The 9,504-nt window shown below is 41.2% G+C and overlaps 1 long non-coding RNA gene across 1 annotated transcript in view; it reads left to right on the top strand.

Annotated features, from left to right (window-relative positions):
* The window catches only part of LOC147015355 (uncharacterized), a 121,172-nt gene that overhangs the window by 5,198 nt on the left and 106,470 nt on the right, over positions 1-9,504 (top strand). The window contains exon 3 of the long non-coding RNA XR_015050108.1: positions 763-850. This is a non-coding gene — a long non-coding RNA (uncharacterized LOC147015355). The remainder of the gene's footprint in view (positions 1-762; positions 851-9,504) is intronic.

Raw genomic sequence — 9,504 nt, 5'->3', positions numbered from 1 at the left:
ATATATATATATATATATATATATATATGTATATATTTTACTTGGTGATTATCCACTTGTTCATTTTGATTGTTGAACTTTGTCTGAGGTTTAGAGGTTTAGTAGTTAGAACAAAAACCTCTAGGAAATGGGGACTTCACTTGCGGAACACTCATGCCCCTTGTGGACTTTGTTGGGGCATTTGAGTGGATGTCTGAGATCCCACAGTGTCTTTCACGAAGAGTCGGCGAGCGGTTGCGAGTACCCTAAACAATTTCCTTTGAATTGAACATCAGGCCTGGCCTGCCAGTTGGTGAAAGATTTGGGCCAATACCGCTCCTCCCCCCCTCCTTAAATATACATCCTCTTCAGTTCTTTTGTTCAGTATACTGAACATTTTTCATCTAAAATTTCCTGCAGCATTATCACTACAATCGTGCAGACATTGAGGGTACCGGCCATACATCCAGAATGAGGGGGTTGTGAAGGGTGTATAGAGGGCATTTTGCTACCACCTCACTCAAAATAGCATTCAGCCATCTTTCCACATGGAGAAGTTTCCAAATACTTCAACGTTTATGCACACACCAATTGTATACCACTCATTAGTAAACAAAGGAGGCATTGTTTTATGGCAACCCTTGGTAGGAATGTGGCTCTTTAAAGGAGTGCACTTTGAAATGAGCAACTTGCTGTGTGAGCAAAATATGAAAGGATTGTTCATTTGTAACGACGAACACGGTCACACAAATGTAATAAATATTTGGCTCCTGTACTTGGCAGGTGTGCCGGGGCCACGGGATCGGTGATCCGTCTCCAGGTCCACGAGGATACAGGTGCACGGGCTTCCTCTCGTCCACGCAATACTACGGTAGAAAGAGTGAACATTCTTGCAAACGAATTATTGTGTTGTGGTTTCTTTGTGGTTTACATGAGCTTTCGACGTGATGTTTCAAAATTATTATTAAAGTATTCACGTACCGGACGACCCCTGCGATTCAACCCCCCCCCCCCCACCTGTCGTGGAATGATGTCGTGCCGGTTGGTGTTGCAGCACCGTACTGAGATTCTGGGAGACATGGCAACAGATCCATCTTATTACTGATTCTGCGTAGCAACGTCACTCTGTGGGAAACTTAGCATTGGGCTGTGCAGCCTTCATTATAACCACAGTACAGCGGATGGTTTTATCCCAAATCCCATTCATCTCGCCCTCCTCAAGTCTATATCCCCTTACTGATGTTATGGATCCACTTGTTTTTGTTGTTGATTTCATGATTGAATGTTCATCGAGCTTTGCAACAATTCTGCCAGAATGTTTTAATGGTCGTTCATCAATAATCGTAAGGATAGTGATGCCATCCACCCTCATCCTCAAAGGACAGGGACTTGAAGCGTAACCATTAAGCCGTCTGCTTCAGCGTGAACTGTCTTTATTTGAATTCTTCCCCACCCCTGAAAAAAAATTGAAGATATTTGTTGTAACATCCATCCCGGCTTCAACCTCATTTTATCTTCAAGGACAGAAATTTTAGAGGCAAAGTGATTTCCGATCTTACGTCCTTGAAAACAGAATTTGAAATGTTTGTGGAAACGGTGAAGTTGGAGGGCTGGGTTGGGATGGGGAAGGTTTATAATTAAGGGAATATTATTGGAATGCCACCCGTTGATCCCAAGAAAATGAACTGAATACTTGCACTGTGATTGGCTGGCAACCAACCAATCACAAAAAGTATCACACCTGCATATAGCTTCAAAGAGGACAGGCAGTCATACTGTGTCCAGTAATTGTGTGACTCTGGTAATGGCTCCCAGGTCTAAGAAACTGCGTGGAAAGCAAGTAGAAATGAATGTTGTGGCCTGTGAAGAAAACCTGTGATAAATAATTGTGTCAAGACATGATGTTTTAGTTGACTCTGAAAAGGCCATGTGACACCTGCTCTGTTACTTGTAGAATTTGTCAGATGGAGAAAGTCATAATTCTCAAAGTGATGTTAAGTATCACAGAGTGTTTTTACATATATATATATATATATATATATATATATATATATATATATATATATATATATATATATATATATGTGTGTGTTAAGGCAATGGCTGAATGCAGGTCCTGGCTAACAGCGTTATTGTTTACAGATGCGAATGTTACCTCCAGGACTATAAAGATATGCATTTAGCATGAAGTGGTCTCATTAGACATGTACCTGCTCGATAACTGCTGCTGAGACCAACCTAAAAGGCTGCAATGAGAGTTGAAGCACAAACAAGGGTGGGGTTGGAAGGGGGTGAGTCGTTAGATGTGTGCATCGGATTAGGCCAAGTGTGTGCTTTTTACAGATCAGGCCAAGGTTGGTGGTTGAGCAGCCATCAACAACAATTTGGCCTGTTGGGTGTTGCCATCTGATCATCTGGCGCATGATTTAGGGAAGCCCGGTTGAAATCCCTTGTACCATATTGTTACGTGCATAATTGGGTGTGGATGCATCGTGCACAGCTGGATTGTGGTAAGTTTAGCGATGTGAATCGCAGAGGTGCTGAGTGTTAACTTTTAAGATGGTCAGGGTAATGTTGTTACGTAAATCCGAGCTGTTTGAAAGGCGAGGTCTGGTTAAAGTTTTGTGAAACAACTGCACAAGGAAAGTGCCTTGCACCATTACGAACTGTTGGCACGTGTGCACAGGCCATGTTGGCGAGATGTGCTGCAGAAACCCAGAAGAAGGAAAAAAAAAATTCTGGGCACGCCCCGTGGGGTGGGATGGCAAGAACAAGATGCCGCCCATACCGGCGAGTGGCCATTGTCAATTACAGGACCCGCCGTTTGGATCGGTGGTCCCAAAACTTAGGAAGGTCAGACTCTTGCACACAGGAGAGTGTGATCGATGATGTAAATGAGAGTGGTCACACCAGTCCTGGCCTCCTGGTGTCATCGCTATCATATTGGATCCTCACCATCTTGTGTCACTTTGCCGCTCCTCACCTTCGCTGCCCCTCGCTGCTTCAGCCAGCCGCCATGAGACCACAACCAACTACTGCTTATAGAAGCCCTTCCCTGCTCCTTTGTACCTTGTGTGTTGTCTGGTATTTCCTTTGCCACCATTAGGGTTTAGGTTTTATTTCTTTATTTGTATTTAAGTTTGCATGTCCCCTCATCCTTATTTCTGCCGACCGCCTGGTTTGTTCCATCCAGCCATCGCGTCCTTGTCCACTCTTCTCACCGTATTATTTATTCATAAAATCCATTTTGATGAACAGGAGCATACCTCACCTTGTTTTTTTTTTTTCCTGCACTCATTCAACTGCCACTATTTCAAATTTGGTACCCATTGGGGGTGAAAACGCTGTCATAGCTCACCACCCGAGCATGGTGTTTCAGGGGTAGAAGATAGTTCGGCTGTTCACAGAGACATTAGGTGTCTTGCGGAGAGGTGTATCATGTTCGTGAGCCTCAGATGTGGCAATATGTTTTTCCATTGTCTCCTAATATCCTCAAATGTAATGTCTGTGAAGGTACATTGGTTACTACTTGTGTCTTTCTCCTGAACGTGAGACATGTACAAACTCTTCCATGAATCTAAGATAACTGTAAAATAAATGAATAACTAGACCGAAGTCGATGGCATGCCATCTCAAATGCCCACGCTTCCCACCAAAAGCAAAGTTGAAAGATGGCAAAAAGTTCCACCAGGAATGACCTGATATCAAATTTTGAGTTTAATGTTTTTCCCGTTTTTACCTCTGTGGTCCTAAGTCCCCACCCCCTGGGGCATGAACCAGGTGTCAAATCCAGAAATCGTTACATATTCCATGCGTTCCCCAATGTTGATTGCATGTTCAAAAGTTTCATTAAAAATGCTCTAAAATGTGCTCGTAATTCCATTTTTGGTGTCTGGCCTTTTGACCCCACCCCAGGGCCAAAATGATATTGCTCTTGTACATTCATGCCATGTGGTGATCATAATTAACAATTTTGGTGAATTTCTGCACAACCGCTTTGGAACATCTACAGGGGGGAAGGGGGGGGGGTCATTGACCACCACCACCAGCACACTGCTAAATATGGACATTATTGAGCCTGTAAGACCTTATTTTGAGACCTCGACTGAAAATGGCAACTGAGTGACTTTGCTGAGCTTTGGGATAAATATTGGATATTTGGAATAATATTTCATAATCATGAATTGATAAATCGTTCTCTACAAATTTTGATCCCAAACCACGGAACACCTGGTGAACCCGCCTGAGCAAACTATCATTTTTAGGACCAATGGAGACGATGCATTATGTGTCACCTGAAGTTATCAATAAGATCTACTATTTTGACTTAAATATTTAAGTACGTTACTTTTCACCTCGGACAAATGAAGAAGGCACAGATGCATTGTTGGTGCTACTTCCTGTACATGAATCTGCCAAAAGGCAGGGAATGTTTGCAATTGGATTCGCACTCTTGGCCGATATGAACTTTGACTCCCGCGTCGAGGTCTCTCATTCTGCAGGATCGAATGTCCCTGTGTTATTTCCTAAATGCACTTTGACCTTTGACTTCTCCTTCACACCTTTGCTATCGCCATATGAAATCCCTATTTAATGGGGTTATTCATCAAACACTGCCACCTCAGGGTCTTCTTCCCACCATGGAAGCAATCTCATTGTCTGAGGGAATGGGCACTACTCTTTGTAGCCATTGTTCCAGCACCGGTTGCCTTTCATTACCAACTGCAGCAGGAAGTTCTTTCCGTGTAACCATAATTATCTTTCTGGGTTATGACTGAAATGGAGAGCCTATTCACATGACTAAGTAACTGTGCCCTATCGCTAATGCCTCTTTTGCTGCACAGACGTTCTATTAGACCCTTTAATCTACGCATTGCTACCAAACACTGAGGCCAGTTGACCTTGTTTTTCCTTTGTTTGGGGCTCTTTGTATTTCTCCTTATTTTAGGAGAATATAACATTCCTGATAAGCTATGCAACACTTTACACGTTTAATATCCAATGCTAAAAGAGCCACTCTCGTTCTTCCTGCCAGTGCTAAAGGGCTTTGTTCAGACTCGCCTGTCAGTGAAATGTCTGTTGCTCGCTGTCCCAACAGTTTTGGCCAGCTGAGTGAAACGGATATGAGACATGATCCAGGATTCAAATTCCTGGCCACATACTACAGCTTCCAAGACACTTGGAGGACGAGTTTTGCGATCAAGGATCTTTATTTTTACATCATCCAGGACATACACTTGACTTTCTGCTGTCCATCTAAATTGTCTAAATCCTTAATACCTACCCCGTGCCTACGGAGGTGCGGCATCGACAGCATACGACGAGCGGTGCCTTTCGAGATGATGCAACCAGTGAATAAAATCTGTTGTTACTTCCCAGGCAAATGTGAATTTTCTTTATCGATAGAGTGATGGTAGCACTTTTGGTAGTGTGGCTCAGCTGTTCAATATGCATAAGTGGGCCGGTTTATTAAGTTGCATAGTGTTGTGGGAATTCCTTCTAGGGGGAAGTTTGCATAGTTATTGTGATAGTTATTTCCCATATTGCATGTTTTTTTGGGGGGTTTTTTTGTGGACCTTGTCAAGGTTCGTATGAGAGCTAAGACACAACACACAGCAAGGGGGCATGAGACAAGAGGGGCGGGAGTGGGAAGGACAAAACAGTGAGGAACAGACACATTAGGAGATCTGTGGAAAGGAGAGGGATGGAGCGGGCAACATGGGGTATACAAGATGGACACTACAGGGACTTTCAGGAAGGAAAGCAATTTGAAGGAGGTGGGTTTGAGGTGGATTAACGGGGGTAGAAAAGATCGAGGATTTGGATGGGGGAAGATAAGAGGTGGTGGTGGTGAACAGCTGTTTTGAAGGCCTGGAGGGAAGAATGGGATTGAACAGAGTGAGGGAGTTTATTCCAAAGGCAGGAAAAAGAGGAATTAAAGAGTGAAGGTGAGCAGTGATTCGTGATTTTTGTAGTTTTACCAGAAGGGGGTTGTTGGCGGACTTTGAGCGCCCTGCAGAAATATGGTGGGGACAAATTGCAGACAGAGCAGGGGGGGGGGGGCGAAACTGGAGAGGAGAAAGTTGAAGACAGAAAGACCACCGACCAGCCTGCGGTGAGAGGCCAAAAGACTCGGCCTCATCGTGGGAAATACTAATGATCCGAAATACCTTGGTTTCTACAGCGTAAAGCTGAGAAAGGTGAGAAGCAGGAGCACCAGCCCAGAGGGGAGAGCAGTACTCCATCAGGCTGCAGACGAAAGCTTTATATGTGATCAGGAGCTCAGGTGAGCCGAGGAAGGACTTTGCAAGACGGAGGATTCCGAGTCGGTGACTGGCTTTGGAGGCCACGTTGGAAATGTGGCTTTCCCAGGAAAGATCATGGCAGATAGTGAGACCCAGAAGCTTGAAAAAAAGTACTTCTTCCAGAGGTTTGTTGAGAAAGTGGATGGGGGCGGGGGGGGGTTCCAAACAGTCCTTTAGGAGAGGACTTTCAGAGATGTTTTCATTGAAGCGAGAGGTAATTTTATTGTGACATAGAATATGCCTCGTTTATATTTAGAAAGTTGTTGTCAACCTGCTCCACATTGTGTGTGTCTAAAACCGCTTTCCCTTCAAACCCTTTTTAATGTTCTCACCTTTATAATCTGTTTTAAATGTTCTTTTAAGCGTCCGACAACCTTGGGTGGTATGAGTTTAGGCGGGGAATATCCGCCATGACAGCAAAGCATGCCAAAAGCGCTGTGTGAAAGGTTGAGGGAGAGTCACCCCCACCCACGGGCTAGGTGACGAGCCAATAGTGGCCAAGTGGGGGGGGGCAAAGAGCATCATGGATTGCTGTGGGGTCTGAGGGTAGAAAAGGCATGTCTCACTCCGTGGTGAGGGCACACAAAGGGAGCTTATCCACAGAACCTGCAAGAGTGCATCATCGGGGATCCCCACAGAACAGGCCTTTGCAGCACAGCCAGAAGCCATGCCAGTAGGGTGAATATACTGGTTCTAGCTCACTTTTCCCCATGTAAATGAATGGGGGATTTTCAGCGATTCCCTTTTTTTTCCCCTAAAAATAAACCCCCTTTTTATCCGTTTTTCCCTGCTGTGCAGGGGTTTGGCTTTTTGTGAGGCAATGTTTTATGGTCGGATGCCCTTCCTGGACGCCTCTTACAACACAGGGATATGGTACACCTATTCTAACCGGGGCATACACCGGGACCAGTATACTGGTACTCATTTCGCCGACCTCGGAAGGATGACAGGCTGAGTCAACCCCCTGGTGTTAATTCAGCAGCTGAGCGGGATTCGAACTCGGGACACTGGGATCCCAAGCCGCCACCCTAACCACTAAGCCAACACCAGGCTTTGTATATATATAACCAGGCTATCCCAAGGTATATTTATTTGTCTCCCCTTTAACCTGGAGGTTGATCAGCTCACTCATTGAACCTATAAAGATTTGTTCATTCTCAAATTCCTTCAATAGTTTAATTTTCTTTGCACAATAATCCCCATCTAAAATATTGACAAACAAAACATTTGAATCTTTATATTTTTTAAGATACCCCTTTTGTGCCATTACGAAATGATAAACTTCTCTTAATGCTCTCATCTGACCACCTCCTGAGCCACATATCATTTTGAGATTATAGTAAATTGTTTTTTCATTGTTCAATTGATAACCATCAAAGTTTTCAGTCCATTCAAGGATATTCATTTTTTTCTTTACATCCTCTAACTTACTAGTTTTTAAATTAATTCGCTTATTTGTTTTATTTACCTTTGTTTTAGTTATTTTTTCAATAAGACTTATTTGATATTTTTCACATTCATTATGTTTTCCATTTATATACCAAGACTGAGATTTTCTGCGCTCTTTAGTTTGATTAATAGTTGGTTTAACCATTTATATATTGTGAAAAAACCAAGTGTAGCCCCTTAAAAACCCTAACCCATCTTCCCATCGTTAAAACATAATCTATTTTATACACTCTATCATACAATATCCATATGGAACACAATCTATTCCATTATCTAAAATAAATCTCTTATCATCAAAGGCTCCTAATGCCTTTTTATTTACTTCTTCACTATATATGTTATGTTTATAACTTCTTATTGTATTCATTTTCCTATATTCTTCTTTTCTTATTCATCAAACAATTATAATAATTTCTAAAAGTTATTGATTTCTTTATTACATATTTCTTTATTCCCTTTAACCTCTTATCAATCTGTTCACCATACTTATAAGCATATGCCTTTGCTCTCAATCCAATAAACTCACTCATTACTTTTCCACCCAACTCATCCTTAAACTTACCAATAACCTTTTCATTCTTTTTGGAAAATAACTCACTCTTCTTGCTGAAATTACTTGTATCATATACTCCAATATTTTTCTTCATATCTTCATAAACATCATCAGTTTTTATATCTAAGATAAAACTATCAGTGTCCATATACAACAATGAAACATTTTCACCATACTCTTTCTTTAAGTCATTATACAAATAATCATACATCAATATCTTTGATAAATCAAGAACTGCTGTTCCAATATAAATTGGTTTATCCATTACAATACTTTCCTTTTTCATATGAATTGCAGAAAAGTTCTCTGAAAAAACCTCTTCTCTCAAAACTTGGTTTATTTATCAATCTCGAAGCTTCTTTCCAAGATGTTGCGAATCTAATGTTTTGCCTGTTTCTAACATTTTCCATAGTCTTTCCAAATACAGCATTATTCATTAATTTATAAAAGTCCCCTTCAAATTTTACTTTTGTATTTGCTCTCATATCTGTATTGAATTGAATATACTTTTTCACCCAAGGACTTTGTTTAAATTTTAAAACTCTATGAATTTTAGCTACTCTCAATCCTTCTCTCAAAAACTGTTTTAAGCTTCTCTGATGTAAAACATATCCCTCTTTATCATAGAATGTTGTTAATAACTTTTCTGTTGATTTGCCTTTAATATTAAAACTTTTATGATAATCACTGAACCATTCTTTCTTTGGGGTTTCTTTCTCACATGCAAAAGGAAGGTCTTTATGCTTATTATGAAGAACACTCGGGTACCTCAAATCAACTTCAAAATAATAACCTTCTTCTTCGTCATTCAATTCCTCTTGAGAAGAAATAACAATATTCATCAAAGCCTTTTCATAATCCTTTCTTCCACCCACTCTAATTTACCATAAGGTAGAGATTGAGACATTGCCCATCCATACAAATTATTAGCATCAAAATACATCAAATAATTACTATCTTTTTCACTATCATAATTTGGAAGATATTTATTATTTGCTTTAGCATATCTTTTTGAACATACTTGTGATATTCCACCTCTCTTGGACTTCTCAATCATCAAAAGCATATCCACATCACTGATTAAATCTATATCTTGTTTTGTCATTTTCAACATTGCACTCCAAGCTAAACCAGGAGCTGTGAAATAGTGGGCAGGGTCTAATCCATAACAATTTTTATTATGACAGAGTGTTCTAAAAGCCTCAAACACATCAGCTA

Source organism: Eptatretus burgeri, chromosome 12 (assembly GCF_056783735.1).
Source record: "Eptatretus burgeri isolate ZD-2024b chromosome 12, Ebu_testis_v1, whole genome shotgun sequence".
Classification (NCBI taxonomy): Eukaryota; Metazoa; Chordata; class Myxini; order Myxiniformes; family Myxinidae; genus Eptatretus; species Eptatretus burgeri.
Note: the sequence above shows the minus strand (reverse complement) of the source record. Positions and strands in the feature narration are given on the sequence as shown.